The sequence below is a fragment of the Gouania willdenowi genome, chromosome 20, assembly GCF_900634775.1.
Source record: "Gouania willdenowi chromosome 20, fGouWil2.1, whole genome shotgun sequence".
In the NCBI taxonomy this organism is placed as follows: Eukaryota; Metazoa; Chordata; class Actinopteri; order Blenniiformes; family Gobiesocidae; genus Gouania; species Gouania willdenowi.
Window position 1 is genome coordinate 26,278,880 of NC_041063.1, and position 18,111 is coordinate 26,296,990.

The 18,111-nt window shown below is 36.7% G+C and overlaps 1 protein-coding gene across 3 annotated transcripts in view; it reads right to left on the reverse strand.

Annotated features, from left to right (window-relative positions):
* Positions 1–18,111, reverse strand: part of sema5a (sema domain, seven thrombospondin repeats (type 1 and type 1-like), transmembrane domain (TM) and short cytoplasmic domain, (semaphorin) 5A) — a 233,000-nt gene that overhangs the window by 202,372 nt on the left and 12,517 nt on the right. The window contains exons 2-3 of one of the 3 annotated variants that reach the window (XM_028434683.1): positions 15,640–15,787; positions 3,203–3,474 (exon numbers count right to left, since the gene is read on the reverse strand). The gene's annotated coding sequence lies outside the window, so the exon portion shown is untranslated. Of the gene's footprint in view, positions 1–3,202; positions 3,790–15,639; positions 15,788–18,111 lie in introns of those variants that run through there. The other 2 variants (XR_003672528.1, XM_028434682.1) reach the window with 2 other exon arrangements.

Below are 18,111 nucleotides of genomic sequence, written 5' to 3' on the forward strand. Positions count from 1 at the left end.
AATTCAGGGTGAAATTTGCTGATGCAAAATGCCACACAGGCACATCTCTTCACAAACAGCTGCACAAAATATGTCACTTTTGGCTTTTTCTACCATGAGAAACAGCACGTGTGAGTGAGTTCTTAAGTGTAGCTTGTTTAGGAGAAGGTCTGTGTTAGGACGCATTCAGAAATTCATCTGTGTTTTTAATTCTGTTCTGAGAAGTAGTGAAAGCAGAGACTCCTAAAACCGGTAGTTTAATACTAAATAAGCTATAAAAAAAACATTTATATATTGATATGGGCTAGTGTTTTTCAACCATGGGTTGGGACCTCCTGTGGAGTTTCAATGGGTCGCCAGAAATTTCTGAAAAATTAAAAGGCATTTTTGAATTTTTTTATTTATTGCTTTTTTTTTCCAAAATTAAAACATGCAATCTTCAACTGTATTATAAATGTATAATATAAATCTAATTAAACAAAAACGTAGTAAAAAAAAATAAATAAATAAAAGGTGAGCTGGCACAACTTTTCTGTATTTGTAACACAGTATAACAAACAAACAAAAATGTCTTTGGGGTCACCAAAATTCTTGATATTCAAAGGTATGAATCCACTGATAACAGAAAAATCAGAGTCAGCTTTTTAGGAAGGAGGGGAAAAAAAGGATTGCTAGCCGCTGGGGGGCGAGTGCGTGCAGCCTCTTGTGGGCGCTTCACCCGCTCCCTTATAGCTTGCGGGGAGGGAGGGAGATATTGTAATTTTCTATATCCCCAAAATTGAAAACTCGATATATCTTAAATCTCGATATATCGCCCAGCCCGACTGGAGACCCAACATCAAATCAAAACTTTGCATATTTCATAGAGTTTCCTGCCTCTAGCTTCTAAAACAGGATGTGAGGGTGACTTGGATGACAATTACACTGGTTTAGTCACACACTAATCAGCGTGATCAAGGCTGAAGGTTAGTATTCATCTAAATCTGCTACAAGGACACAGCCGTGGGGAGGAGATGGAAAATAAAACAATGAAGCACCAACGCATCCCTCACGTCTGCAGACCATCGTCATTCATCGCACGGATAAAGAACCGACATCAAACTGTTCTTCTTCAACTTTAACAAAAAATAAAAAACTTGTCGGGTGAATTTTTGCTGAACAGTAAAATGGAAAGTTGTTGTTTGAAAGAAGTTTGGATGTTTTTTAAGCTATTGAAAGTGAAAAAAAGGATCAAGGATGGCTGTAGCAGTGAGAGAAGAAAAGAGCTTATTGTAGGAGATTTCAATGAAAAACACAAAGAGCGTGGTTTAAAAGAGAAAGTTCTGTGCTTGATTGAATAACTGTAAAACACAAAAAAAATGGCAAGTTTATTCAGTCTGATTAAACTTTCTCATTTCAGTTTTTTAGCCCTTTTTATTTGGCAATTTAAGTTGTCATTTCTAGTCAGGGTTGTTCTTTTATGAGCTGAATATGGACAGTTAGACGTTTCTAAAGGTAATTGGATTACTGGGTAATATCTGTTGGATAGATTTTTTAACTTTTAGTCTCAAATTATTGAGTAGAGGATTAAAGGGTTTGAAGCAGATCATTTATTCATTTAATTAGATCATTATTTTGTTTATTTTTGTTTAAATGCTGAAGACTATTCATGTTGGGGGTCAGCTAGAGGTCGTCTGGGGGCCACCATCAGTCACTTCACTAGAGGGAGAACATGTAAAGTCCACACAGAATGCTCCCTGATGCACTTTTATGAAAGTAACAGATTACAAGTCCTCACATTACTGTAATAATGGAGCTTTTATGAGTATCTATGAGTTTACTTGTACTTAAGTATGTTTTAAAAGAAGTTAAGTGTCTTTTTAACTTTTCTACACCCAAACCGTTACGGAGTAAATTTAAATTATTTTTTTTTAAATGATTGAAGGACAATTTATTATTCAATAAATGTAGTTATACTTAAACCTTAAAACTATTTAATTGAGCTACTTTTTTACTTTTAACACATTAGCCGTTGAATGTGTTATACAGTAAATTCATCTAAATCATAAAAATGGACGCAAACAAGTTACATGTGAGAGCATGGGGTAGAGCGTGTGAAATATTAAATTAAATCATAATTTTTTTTAAAATGTGCACTGACAATGTGTCTTTTAAATAAAAAAAAAAAGTTCTTTTCAAGCTTCTACAAACTATCAGGTGTAAAGAGTACTGATATATAAGTAGAAGTACAGTCACTTGATTGAAATTGTACTCGAGTACAAGTAAAAAGTTATTCGTTACTTTCACCCCCACAACACGTTTATTTTTGATACTAAATCTTGCCACGGTTCCCTTGCATACAGTAAACCTCATGTAGAAACTTAAAAAGGAAGTTAATTTATTTTCCACAAAGGCATCTGTATAAAATAAAAGGTTTGTCAAAATATACTTTTTTTAAAAAATAAAATAAAATGAAATAAAAAAAAAGAAATTAATTTAAATAAAAATGATTAGGCTTTAAATACAGCTACATTTATTAACTCTAAAACGATGCCATGTGAGTAACAACATATAAGAACATATGAATTATCTGACTGTTGTCTGGTCATTTCAGATTTTTTTGTAGTTTCACAATGTCCGTTGATCATTTTAAAACTAAAAAAATAATTTACCCAGTCAGGGTTGGGTGCAAAAATATAACAAATTACTTATTTTAAAACATGTTTAAAGAAAATTAATGATTTAGAATTTAACTAAAAAAAAGTACAAGTACCCATAAAAGCAACTCAGTTACAGTAATGTGAGTACTTGTAATCAGTTACTTTTACTTCTGAGTATGGCTGATACATTAATTTGACAGCAAAATATTAGTAGAAATTACTAGAAAGAAAATCCAAAATAAATCAGTATCTAAATGGAATATGTGAGCTCTGTGCTTGCATTCTGACAGCGCCACCAAGCGGACAAACATTGCAATGTTCAAATAAAACTTCTACAACTAACATTTCCTCCTTTCTGTTATGCATTCACCACAGTTATTATTATTATTATCATGCATATTATTATTATTAATATTTGCACGAAAATGATCATTTTGCAACACATTTGAATCCCTGGACACAAGTGAGCAGAGAGTAAATGTAAGATAGAGACTCGTAAATAAACAGTAATAGGTTGGTTTATAGTATATTATAATGAGTAACCAGGACAGGACTGATAATAAAACTAGTCCAGATGTTCCTACCAGGTGAAGGATCCAGATCCTGGTCATGGATCAGTGATTAAAAGCTGCTTCTTTCCTGGTGGAGACGCGGGAACCAAAACGAAGAAATATCCTCGATCTTTGGCTGTATTTTCACAAACAGAGATAAAAACTGTAGACAGGGCAGATTCCTCAGTGCCGATGTTCCTCTGAGCCAGGGGTGGGGTGCATGCGTCCCTCCCCGGGGTCGCTGTGCTGCTATTTGTGCCCCGCAGAGACGCGCTGAGGGCGCACGGTGTGTAACCGGACACCCGCTGCAGACAATGAATGAGAATGAGAATGTGACGTGAGGAGGTGCCAAATAACGGCACGAGCACCGTGCACGCAACTTTAGTTCAGTTCAGATGAACCGGACAGAGGAGGAGGAGGAGGAGGAGGAGGAGGTCGGTTCCAGCTACGCAGCGTTTGGATGATGTGTGAGGACTGGATCTGCTCCTCTCTCTTTTCTCCTGCTGCGGTGCACACAGACAGACACAGACGCACAGACACAGACGCACAGACGTGGCAGTGTCGCACTGATCTGTTGCAGGTGGAGGACAATCCTCTAAATCCTCTGAGCTACAAGTGGGATCAGTTTGTTTGAGCTTTGGAGAATATTTACATCATTTATTTTTGTGGAGTCCTCCTCCTCCTCCAAAAATCCAAAAGCAATGCAAAATAGTGCAATCAAAAATTAAAATTAGATATATAAGTGTCAGTACAAGGACATTTCTACTTTTCTGTTTGGTTTTAAGCAACACTAATCTTAAAACCAAAATACACAATATATCTATTAGGGATGTCCCGATACAACTTTCTCACTTCCGATATGATACCAACATTGCCGCCTTTCGTATCGGTCGATACCAATATTGATCCGATACGATATCAGCACAAATCATACATACTTTTATTATTTATTTTGTAGTGTGGAATGTTAGAAAAGGCTTGATCATGTGATGTTACTCAGAGAACAATAGTCAGCAACAGTAGGTTCATGTGTTGAAAGTAAACCACAGTCACCTATCGATGGAAGAGCTGGAGCGGAACATTTTTATCAAAAAAAGCTTATATCGGTGACTTTAGATGCAGTCCGATGAAATACGATATTCATTTTCTGGCTGATATCAGACTGATGTCCAATATCAATATCGGATCGGGACACCTCTAATAATTATATAGAATAGAAGAATTAAAATAAAATAAATATAAATATGGGCAGAAGACTAGCAGATATAGTTACAGACTTTTAATATTAATATTAAAATAGGTGAAAACATGTACAGTTATTGTAAAGGGTGTGTTTCATGTTTATATGTTTTTAAATTAATAAAAATAAAAATAAAAATCGGGGTGTAATTTGGCACCCCTCCAGCAGATAGCGCCCCAAGCAGCCGCCTGTGTTGCCTGTCGTGAAGGCCGGCCCTGCCAGCACCTATCCCTCTCTCTCTTTTCTTTTAATAGCGTCTCCCAAACATTTTCACCCCAAGACACAAACATCCACATTTAGGAGCAAAACAACCAACAAATGACCTTTACACCTAAAAAAAAAAAAATAAATGTATTTACAATTGATTTGCAACAAAACCATAACATCTAAACCAAAACTACATTTTAAAAAAGAACAAAACGCATTAATGTCCATCAATATAAGGGCAGGATTTGTGAAAAAGTCTTTTGATGCTATGGGTGATGAAGCGTACTAAACCAAACAAAATGAGACCACACACATTTCTCCTATTGCCTTGAACACATTTTATGATGCATTTTGTTCTGCAATTGACCTTTTGCAAAAGCTCCGCCCCCCTTATTTACTTTTGGGACGTCCGTCATGGTCTCATCTGTAATGGCTGGGAGAAGTCTACGGTGCGTGTTAGTGACTCTTGTTTTTAGACCAATTAAAAGGGCTTATAATATGCTGTGGACGGACATATTAAATAAACAAAGGGGACATTACAACTATTGAACGCTCCTGCACTGCTGGGTCAGTTTTCTTATGTTATATTGTTTGTATCCTCCTACATTAGCACAGCTAATGGGGATCTTAATGAAACAAACTGTTACATTAGCTACATTAGCTAGCTAGCTGAATCTACCCAGGGCTTATAACATAGAAGTGGTAACAATATAGATTAATATAGGAGGATGTCCACTGAAATATTGACTAATATGATAATTGCTAATAACTGTATACCTCAGTCATCGTCGCAGAGACTGAAAGAAGACTAAACTACTGTTTGGTTACGCAGAGGCATGCGCGGAAGTCTTGCAGTAAACAGTCACATGAACGGCGAGTAAACTACGCATTTTTTTGTCCACGTTCGATCCAAACCCGATGATTAAAATGTCATTTTTTCCTCATACTTGCTTACCACTTAAACATATTAATGTTTAAGTGGTAAGCATCACTTTTATTAACAAATAACTGTTAATGTCAAATGTTTTTGGGGTGATCATCGGAATACCCCCACACCATTTTAGAAACTTGACTTCAAAAGATCAAAACACTACTACTACTACTGACTTTTGGGAAAATTAAGTATAAAGTTGCAATTTGGAGAATGAAGTTGAAATGTTGAGATTAAAGTTGAAAAAATTAGATTAAAGTCAAAATTTAGAAAATAAACTCAGTCATTTTACACATCTGTTTGTTTCCATTTGGGGAATTGTCCCTAATCAGCTTCTGTTGATTTGACTTTATTAGCAAACTTTAATCTCAACATTACATTTTAACTTTATTCTCAAAACTTCAACTTTAATCTTGACATTTCAACCTTATTTTTCAAAATTGTCTCTAACCTGCTTCCATAAAACACAGCTTTACTCAAACGGATGCTCTTATCTAACCGTATCCAAATGTTTGAACTTGATATCTAAAGAAAAATATGAAATAAGATGAAATAAGATCCATGATAATTGGATTAGATAAATAATACAACAGGGGGAAAGTTTCTAATGAATAACATGAAAAGAAAAATAAGGCAATATATCTATTCTTCCACACATAGTGGTACATCTTCCTTCAACAGTAATTCTCCGTTAATAAACATAAATAAATTATGTGGGAACATCACCTTCACGGTTGCCAAGATATTTTTGAAAGAATTGCTGTCAGTTGCTCCATAACTGTGACCTCACTTATCACACGTTCACACAAACAGCACAAAAGTTGCACGTTGAGTTGAATTAACCATTAATTAGCCATGCAGAGTTTCCTCACATTTCTTTTTAGATTGTTTCCTATTAAAATGTGAATTTTCAATGGCTTTCTGTTGTTGCATTTAAATATAATTTTAATTTGTCTCTGTAAATGTGCATTTTTATTTCATGTCTAAATTTAATGCTCTCGTTCTATAAGTTGGAATAGTTTTTGGTGAATTTAGGGTGAATTTTTACAACAACTTTAGTCACAGAAAAGTTCATCTTGTGATGTATTCAGAGATGATTTCTTCTCCCTAAGGGTTGTTTTTTTAATATTTACTTAGAGTAGGGGTTCTCAACTTTGGGGTTAGGACCCCATTTGAGGTCGCGATACACTGGGAGGGGATGCTTTCAAGAAACTAAGAATATTTTTTGAACAATTTGAGCCCATTTTTTCTTATTTTTACCCTTTTTCTGCAACTACACCAAACTTGCCACATTTCAACCTATTTTCATAACTTTTTTAATGCATTTGTGCTAAATTTCAATGCCTTTCTGCACATTTTTTCCACTTTCAAGACATTTTCATCACTTATAAACCCTGTCCACCACTTTTCCACCTGTTACATATGTTGACCCATTATTGTTACTTTTAACCTCTTTTCACCATATTTCATGGTTTTTTTTTTTTGGTTTTTTTTGCCAATTTAGGCACAATCACGATTTGTCATGTCCATTATTGCCAGTTTAAACTAATTGTTCCTCATTTTTAAATTACATTAACCCCAACACCCCCTTCCCTCCATTTCTGCCACTTTTAAGCCAATATTGACACTTTGAACTCTTGTTTTTTACCCACCCATCGAATTTGCCAAATTTATCCTATTTTTGCCATATTTTTTGCTCCTTTTAATGCCATTCTGCTACTTTACTCCAATTTCTGCCACTTCTACATCTAACTTCAATGCTGCTTCTGCTCATTTCTTCCACTTTCAAGACAATATCGACCTTTTGAACCCTTTTTACCACCATTTTTGGTCACTTTAAACCCATTTTATTTCTGATTGTTGAGAACCACTGACATAGAGGACAGGGCACTTGTTCATTAAAGGGAAAACACATAGATATAAACAAAGATATTATTTTAAATAGTCAATCTTACATGGAGTTGGAACCTGGAAACCTTAGCATGAGGTAAGTGAGCAGTGCTAATGTTTTGCCATCAGCATATACAGATTATAGAACCCTTCCATTACACTAAATTATACCTAATGAGCATGTTCTGTATAATAATAATGCATTAATTTGATATGGAATATTTGCTACCATGGCAACCTTTGGATCCTGACTGTGAAAGTCAGGTGATGGAATCTCACTGCACGTTACATTAGAAACACAACTAGAGCAAAAGAAGGAAAAAAGAGGACTATTTTGAATATACAGTATATTCTTATATTACACAGGTTAGATGTGTTTCTTTGGGATTTTTTGTACTAATGCAAAAAATATATATTTTAACACTAGTTTAAATGTGTAAGGAGGTCAACAGTATGAAATACAACAATATAATATTAGACTGAAGGAACCGAGGCTGGAAGCATAAAAAAAAAAAAGGAAAACTGTTACATATGTGAGGTTTTAGTGGCTTCAAAATAAATCGGCTTGAATATGCTGCTTAAACACTTAAAATATGGTAAATATACTGTAATTCAAAATTTGTATATTAACCGCCAAATAAACCCTCGCCACTGGTTACCCATCATGATCTCATGGAGAATCGTGGAACTGTCACGTTAATCTATCGTTTCTTCATTTTTGTGGCGTTTGCAACAAAACTGGAAGGCATTTTGTGCTTTGCATGATTTTCAAATGCCTGTGAGCTGTAGAACTTTAATGGTATACACCAAGATCCATGGGAGAAAAACAAATGAGAACTTTTTTTTAGAATTTTCCTTCTAAATAACAATTGGAGATTGATTCCTATATGGTTGGTACGCACAAAAAAATAAAATTAAATCAATTCATTTAGTTTGACGATGCTGAAAAGAGGCTGGATTACCATAAAACTGCCAAATAATGGCCATAACAATTCTTAAATGTGGTTAAATTAGCAAAAAAATATACATGAAATATGGCGAAAAGAGGTTAAAAGTGACAATAATGTTTCAACATGTAACGTCAGGTGAAAAGTGGTAGAAAGGGTTTATAAGTGCTGAAAATGTCTTGAAAGTGGAAGAATTGTGCAGAAAAGACATTGAAATGTGATGTAGAAGTGTCAGAAATGGGAGTAATGTAGCAAAAATGCATTAAAAGGAGCAAAAATATGGCAAGAAAAAGTGATGAAAATGGTAAGCCCCACATGTTGTAGGCTACACACATTTGGGGCAAATAAAGTGTCATTTTAATGGACCTGTACTGAGTTAATTCACCTCTTCATTAATCACTGTAATGCATGTGCAATAGATGCCTGCAACCCTATTTAAATCTGCTAATTTTCATAGAAATGTCTCAACCCACGATGAGCGAATGGAGCAAAGCTCAGATTTATATTTCAAGTGGTTACTGGGTAACTCTGAGAAAAGCGTGGGTAACCTTTTACTTTCTTGCTGTGCAGTTGGACATGGAGGAAAAAAGATTTGCTTTCCTAAATGTACCAAAGCAGATTGGGTGAAGGTGTGGTATACCAGAGGCAGCAACTCGACCAAAGCCTGGCCTCTGAAAAGTCACTTTCTGAGCAACTCTACACAAACAGGCTGATTTGCATTCTACTTATGCACATTCATGAGTGGGCGTGTCTATAGACAGGACACTGACTTCCTCCTCCCCGTACGGTGACGTAAGGCCAGAGGACGGCCCGCTCTCCTCCCACCCACTTCATAGCCGAGTTCATGCTGCTTCATAAACACGAGACAGAGCGTGGGGGCGGGGCGTTCGCCTGTACATACCGGCGTCAAAGTTGTCATCAAAGTGGGAACGCATCATCAAATTGGAGCGAGGTGTTTGGGCTCACCCTGCAGTGAGAAAGGAGCAAATCACTCTAACTAACGATTGAGGGACTCAATGAAAAAAACACTTTGACCATGTGTATGAAGCCCTAATAGACCTTTATCATGTTTAAAGCACAGAAAAGTCCATTTAGCGTAACATGGGCCCTTTAAACATAAAACATCATAAGACACAACCATCACAGCAATTATTTTGTCAAACTTGAAAAAAAAAATGGCGACATAATCAAATGCCATGTCTGAATTAAACCATATATTATACCAAAAGTGGTCTCAACATTTTCCTCAGACATTCAAAAATCCAATGAATCTCAGTATTTAGTCCAAAACACAGTAAAACTGCTGTAATTTTTTTTTATTAAATTAAATTAAAATTATTATTCCTATTTACAAAAAGAGCAGCAGATTTCTTCTCATTTTTAGATTAATGTTGTAAAATCATCATAAAATCGTGCTTTCTACTTCATTTTTGCTGCAATACCATACCTGAACTGCTGGGGGCAGTGTCAATGCATCATTTACATTGTGAAGAAGAATTGTGCCACAGAAGAAGAACCAAGTCACATGACTCAAGCATGTCCACTGTGTTGTATGGCACTTAGAATACAGTATTTGTATATTGTGTACAATATATTAAGAATTTTATTTGTTCAAACGAATTTGAATGAGCTCATATAGATGGAGAATATCAGCTACAGCTAACATAGGCAACCGGCGGCCCGGGGGCCACATGCGGTCCTCTGTCTATTTTTGTGGGGCCCCCAAAAGAAAATTGTAATTCATGAAGTTGGAAGTTATACTAAGAACAACATGATACACAAAAAAACTCCATAAATACAGAAAAACAACAACAAAATGCACAAGATGTCCAGAAAAGTACAAAAAGTAACTCAATTACAACAAAGACACACAACATGACTGACAAATCTATCAAACACACATTATCTTGAAAAACTCGAAAAGACAAGAGAAATTTGCCATATTGACAATAAAATTGACAAAATGAATTTAAAAACACAAAGTGTATGTTTTTAAGCTTGTATTAAAGCTCCGACACACAAAATGACAACAAAAACAAAAACAACAACATATACAAAGTGACTTCAAAGACACACGGAATTAGAAAAAATGACAGAAAAATACACAAATCAACAATTACTATTTTTTTTTTATCAAAAACACACAATGACTTGAAAAATGAACAAAAAGCAAAGAAAAATTGCCACATTGATGAGGAAATCTACAAAATGAATTTAAAAACTCAAAATGTGTGTGTTAGTCATTCTTGGCCCTTTGATCAGAAAAATCACATTTCTGTGGTCCCGCTATGGTAGAAGTTGTTCATCTCTGAGCTACTTATTAAATGTTGTGACCTCCACAACTTTCTCTTCTCACTCCAGGAATTCAGAACTCATTTTTTACTTTACATGGATCTGCTCTGCTTTACAAAGAAGGTTTGCACCTCATCGCCAAAAGGGAATGTGGCAGTGCAGCGGCTGAACTTCAGACCGAGGCTTTATCTGTCCAAGCTGCTCAGAGGGCAAAATTTGATCTGTGAAAACACGGGCGAGTGTTTGAGTGGGCCATCAGACTCAGTGATGGATGACTGGGACTACATTAGTCCATGAGGGGAGGCCTGAGACACAATGAATCAAGGCAGCAGTGGCATTTAGCTCTCCTTTGGGCTGTGTATGTGTGTTTCCCAGGTACTCATGTTGCCAAGCAACCACTGTAAATTATGTGTCCATTGAAACTCTGTTTTTTTTCCACACAAGAGCATGCGTCTTTGTGTTTTCTTTCATCTCAGAACTATTTTCCTTCTCATTGAAGAGAAGATATTATTATTATTACGGGAAAAACATATTTTCAAAGTAATGCCATCATGAAAGAGACTGTAAGCCTGCTTTTAACTCTGAGAGTTAAAAAAACCATAACATGATCATATTCATCACCCAGTTCTCCCATAGGTGTGTCTGTTAGTGGTTCATGTGATGGAAAGTTCTCCAACGCTAGCCTAACTTTGTACATACCTTCTAAGATAGCTCACTTTATTTTAGAAAGTGTCTATTCATACGGTTGCCGTACGGATTTTTAAAACTGGTATTCTATATTTATTTTAGAACAATGTGGACCCCTAAAGGATGAAAACACAAAATATAGCCATTTTTGGAACTGTCATTTTTAACTTTTAACTTAAATTCCCAAAAAATAAATCAATATCTCCATAAAATTTAACATATGAAAAAAAAAAAAAAAAAAAAAACATATGTATTTTTTCGTTTGTTTACTGTTTTGGAATTAATGGAAGAAATAATTGAATCTAAATTAATTTCATTGTATTTTCAGTGTTGCCGCTATAAATTAATGACGGTCCAAATTAGTCCTAAAGTGCCACAGATGTATTTTATAGTACAAAACCAATTATAGTCATTGTCCCAAGCACTAGTAATTGTGTCCCCCACTTTTAGAAACAAACTGATGCCCTTGCCTTCAGGGTTTGAACCCACACCCTCCAAACTGTGAGCCACAAACACCACCCACAGCTACACTGAGCAGCCCTACAGTTCTGACATAATTAACTTCATTTTTCTAATCATTAGCCGATGGGTGGCTCTCACCAGCTTTGTCCACTTTCATTTCTTCTGGGTTTTTTTTAAATTACAGACTGGGAGTGAAATAATGGAATATCTTAAGAGACAAAGACCAGCCGGCTGCACTCCGTCTTATGACTATAGCTTAATATTACCAAAGGTAATTGTTGGCCACAGACTCACAATCATTAATTAATCGTCAGCCACCTCTAAGCTGAGGTACCACGTCTACAGAACCTTCAATGATTCAACCTCTACCAGTTCTTCTCTTTAGCCTCGAGCTTAGCCACACGGTTCAAATTGATAGAGAAAAAGAAAAAGAAGTAGTAGAAGAAACTTTAAGTCCACCAGACTCTTCTTACGATCCATCATGGAACGAATAAGTGGGAGGACACAGACAAATACCACCAGCCTCTGCAGAAAAGTGAGAGAGATGACCCCTCTGGTCTCTGATGCTGCATTTCATTATCTCACTCACTCCATTCATTCATTGCCTTTGGATGAATCCAGATCCCAAAACACTCCATCATACCTCTGTCTGCACTGCGTTGTTGTGGCCTGATCAGTGTACGACTGGGAAATGATGGAGATGAAGTAGAACTTATGTAATATTGTTACACGTGAGACCAAAAAGTAGGAAGTTAACTCTTATTACAACTGCCATCATAAAATGTCTCGAGAGGTTCCGTCACAACAAGGTCAATAGTTGGAGGAATGGTGGGCGAATGGTTTAGAGAGCAGACGTGTATCTATCCGGAGGGCTGGTGGTTCGATTAAAACGCTCCAACATTTGTTTACCTCATCTGGGTGACGCAAACAAAGATCAGGCCGCCAAATTCAAGAGCGATTGTTTTTGCTGGACGCAGATTGGTTCTAATCAAAGTTTAGGGTAATTCAGGGGAACTGAACACAAGTGGTGAATATGACGTACACTGTGGGTTTTCTAAAAAAAAAAAAAAAAAAAAAGCATGTGAAAAGCAAAAATAACTCAAATAGTCTTTTAACTCTTTAATGTACTGTATATGTTTTTATGAAGTCATTAGCATTAGCTCTTAGCCAAGTCGGTGGGTTAGCTAAGTTAGCTTTAGTCCAGTTTCCAGTTGATAATTGTTGCTGCACGTTCATCTCTATCGACGTGTCTTCGGGAACTTCAGGTGGATCTGACGGAGGAACTTAGACTGGTTCACTTTGTTGGGTGGGTGTCTGGTAGCGGTGTGACGCTGTGAGGGTCGGGGGGGCTTCAGCATCGCGGAGCTCCTGTGAACAGCGCTCCAGAGAATAACTTGTTGACATAAGACAATTTTGGCCCGTGGCACTAGGTTTTTAGGGCCATTCTTGGCTAAATTGAGGGCGTAACGTGCATACAGCTCTGAGCAAAGATATATAGGAGGTGAGATGAGCCATTCCTCATGAAAAACAATGTTCAGCTCCGCCCACAGACAATTGTCGACAATTACATTTGTCGGTGACTAATTCTGTTATCGATTTTTGTCGACAATGTCGTTGCATCCTTACTTCTCACATCACAATCTACATGCTCTCCCATTATGCAACATATCTACCTTCATATGTTCCAGCCTGTCCTGTGTACAGTGCTAGAAGGAGGGCCTAGCCCAGAAGATAACTGTGCTAGAACAGATAGACACAGATATAGAGAGACACCTAGGTTTCTTCCTCCAGCCACCTGTGTGTATATTTTAATTGTGACTGGAACTAGAATAAACCACATTTATATTGCACTACTATTGTCATGTATCCTTGGAGCGGTTCAATTAAAAGATCTGAGAAGAAGGTAGAGAAGAACCTTACACCATTACGTCCCCCTCATCACTTCCCCAAAGTAGGCCACTTCAAACTTACACAACTACTAGAACTGTGTAACGTGTTTTAAAAAGACCACATTCGTTTTGAGAGAAGAAAGAGTCTTTCTTCTTCTTCTTCTTCTTTCATATTGAGCTGACCAGAAATACCATCAAGTCCTTGGAGCGTTCATGTTCTCAGTGGAACAAAAGAAGTAGAGGAAATGGAAAATGTTGAGATAGAAGTGGTTTTCAAATCCACCTTTAAATGTCTTCATGTGAAGCAAAAGCTGTGGATAATGTGCCATTGAAGGTAACTTCTGCACGTTACACGACCGTAGATCAATTTCTTTCAAATTTTTTGTCAGACGTCTCACAGTGTAAAGGGAACACTAGATCAATGCTGACGGACTCTGAGTTTAACCCTCCACTCTATAACCTCTGCTGTTTATAACAATGTGCTGACTCAGCTGTCACAATGTGGCCTTGTCGCAGTGTTTCCAACCCACATTTTCAACTTTGACGACAAGACTGTCAGTCCCTCAGTGTTAATAGGTGTAACTGAGTATCTGTAACAGGTCTATTTAGTTCAGATGGGTAGATATCAGAGGTGTAAAGAGTACTGATACAGTATATCTACTCAAGTACAATTAAGTCATACCTAAAAGTGAAAAAGTAAAAAGTAGCTCAATTTAATAGTACTCATAGTAAAAGTTACTAGTTACTTTCACCCCCCACATTTATTTGTGGTCATACATATTGCCACGGTTAACTTGCATACAGTAAACATCAATTCTCTTTTTCTTTTTTTTAAAAAATAAAACATCAATGAATTCAATTCAAAAAAAGAACAAATATCATCCTCCAAGTATAGTTAAATGAATGAACTTAATAAAACATATTTTACCGTTTTGTTTTGGTGTAGTGCAGCACGTTTAATCTGATTGGTCGGCTATGATGTGATGCATTTGATTGTTGTCTGGTCATTTCCATGTATTGAAGTTTAACAATGTCCATTTACCATTTTAAAACTAAAAAATAATATTTTACTCAGTAACTTAAGTACGTCTTAAAAGTAAGTAAATTTACAAGTAAGAGGTTTGTCAAAATGTAGAATTAATTTTTTCTTTAAATAAAATAACACCAACGAATTCAATTCAAAATAAAAAACAAACAACTCTCAGGCTCTAAGTATAGCTACATTTATGAACTCTAAAACTGAGAAAATAACCAGCATCCAATGCTGTTTTGGCGTCGCGTGCATTACGTTTAATCACAATGATCCTTTTAAAACCAAAAATATTGAAATAATAAATTGACTCAGTAACGGTTGGGTGTAGAAATACTAAAAAAATACTAGTACCCATAAAAGCAACTCAGTTACAGTCATGTGAGTACTTGTAATCTGTTACTTTCACCTGATAGTTATGATCTAAATATTCTGTTTTAGTTATGTAAGAAGTCTCAGGAGGTCAAAGAAGTAATGCTTTATATATGTTTAGGCTACTTCACAGAATTGTAATGTTTTCTAAGTTTCTGTCCTCTGCTCTAATCATATTTCCTCAGACGCTCCAACAGTAACGACATCTTTAGCCAATCGTTGGAGCATGTCAGAGAAAGTAGACTCTGGAGTTCTGGCCCTACGTCTTCTTCTACTGCTACAGAAGAAGCGTGGGACATCAGACGACTTTGGTCTTTGGCTCATTGAGTCGACGGGTACGTGTGCTCAGGCTGAGGAATGACTGCAGTCTTTTACAGCTGGTCGGTTTTCCCACTTTCTCCACCTTTTTGCTATCTTCACAGCGTCAGGTTCTGTGTTTTTTTTATTCCTCATGTCACATTCTACTGGGAAAATGACCCCAAACACCTTTATTATTCCCACTCTCGCTCACCTGTGCACTCACCTCTCTGAGTGTCCCAACCAAGCGTACTCAGTCCAATCCTTTGAGTGCTCGTCCAAAAATATGGCTTTGATGTGTCGGGAAGTGTGTGTTTTGGGGTTCCCAGGTGGTTAGCTGGCCTGGTTCGTGAGGTGTCAGCTGGTCAGGGGTCCTGAAACAGGTCGGAAAGCGTGAGACAGATGGTCTGTTTTGACTGAGGGATTCTCAAGTGGTTCGGATACCAAGTTTATCACAACTGACCAACTGTTTGGATCACCTTCCAAGACTTTGTACAAGATATGCACACAATCCATGACAAATCCACACATACAAAACATATAATTAGAATTACTACTGGTTTGATTTGATCGACATTTGTCTCAAACTTTCAGTGGTTCATTCACAATCAACTAAATGCATATAAACTTGTATGTTGTCACGTATCTACAGAAGCAACAGCCCCTGTAACTGCCCATGTTCAGACATACTCCACTTGTTCAGAGAAACACAGAAAAATTACAAAAGTAGTAGGTGTTCATTGTCACGGATTTGCAGCCGTTTTCGATGGTTGGAGATGTGGGCTGTGTGTGTGTGTGTGTGTGTGTGTGTGTGTGTCTCAAATATCTCTGCGGATGGGGATCAGACTGAGCTGAGACTTTCAACATGGCTGCTGCTTGGTTCAAGCATAGACATATATATATAAACGCGAGATGGCTCATGGCAAATTCTGCCACGGCATCACCGGCGGCCATCTTGCCCCAGGCAGCTCTCTGACAGAGGGAACCAGAGGGAAGGTGAGTGATCTGCCCAACGTAAATACTTGTATCTCGCTCAAATCTTGACGGATTTGCATACGGTTTGCTTTCCTACAAACGTTATTAACGTGGCTACAATTCTGGATGTTTTCAAATGTTAAAATTGCAGCTTTTCTCTTCAAAACACGACCTAATTATGTAGCATAGTTGTGTAAGGCTGAGACCACCAGATTTAACTTGCGTTATGTTTCCTTTAGCAAATTGCAGATAGAAGATTAAAGTGAAGATGCCAGACTTGTGTGCAGCCTACGGATGCTCTAATCACCGTTCTGTTGGAATCAGAACCTGTGGGATCACCTTTCACATGTAACATATTACAATACTATGACTATATTTAGGATAATCAATAGTTACTTAATAGAAATATGTATAACACAGGTCCTGTTAGAAAGGAACAGCAGGGCTGACATAACAGAATTGCAAGTTCTCTCTAGAGGGATTTACACATGCAACATGTATTGATGTATATTTGTAAAGTTTCATTTTGTACCTATTTTTTATTGCAAATAAATGTCACATTTACAAAATATTACTAATATAATACACGACTATGAATTATTACTTGTTTAAGCTAAACATGTAATAATTCAAAATGTGTGTGTGTGTGTGTGTTGCACTTATCTGTCCAATGGGAAAGTAGGTAGGTCATCGAAAACTATTGACCGGAAGTGTATTATAATAATCCATAAATGCAGTGTTATAACGACACCTCTGATCTTTATAACAAACTAAACCATTTGAAAATCGGTAGAAAATTGAGCAAGTTATTGTTATTTAAAAACTACATACACAATATTATGGGTGAGTGAGCTGACCGTGACAAGATGGCCGCCAGTGCACACGTGCGACTCCATTGGCCGACAGCGCGAACGAGACATCAAGCCTTTATAAATATGTCTATGGGTTCAAGGGTGTGCAACGTAGGATTTGTTTGGATGCCCCACCCCCACACCCCACCTCCTGAGTCAACGGACTCAGTGATGATGTCATCAGTCCTACCTCTATAGTGATGATGTCATCATAACCCTAACCCAGTCTTTATTTATTGAAAGTAATGAATTTGTGTTCATTTTATTTTTGAATGAATATTTCCCTGGTTTGTCCAAGGGTTAAGCACTTATTTTTTATTTATTTTACATCATAAAATACACCGTACACAGAGAAGTGTATGCATTTTGTTTTGCTTCAAAGTAAAATACAATGGTTTAAAATAATACCTTGCTGTTTTTTTTTTTAAAAATGTATAACATTTAACGATGGAAACACTTTAATAGCCCGGCCCATCAAAACTGAAACAAACCATGAACAAAAAACCGAGGTGCGTATTGAACCATGGCCTGACTGTATTGTTGCATCCCTATTTGACACCAAATAAATACAGACTACCAGCTTTTTTTCCATTTCAGAACAAATTTTATTCTTAAACAAAATATATGTGTGATTGTGCATTCATCACAATAGTGTTAGACCGTCTAAAACATGTGAGTGATGGAACAAAATGACTCAAGAAAAAGTGGTGCCTATGCGTTCTGTGTGGAGGCTGCATGTTCTCATGCAGGTGAGCCTGTTATTGTTCTGTCTTCCTTTATAATCCGTTCAAGGCCAGATTTCTGAATAAAAGACATATAAAAATAGTGTTCATATGATGACCAATACAGGTCAGAGATTATAGGGCAGTCTG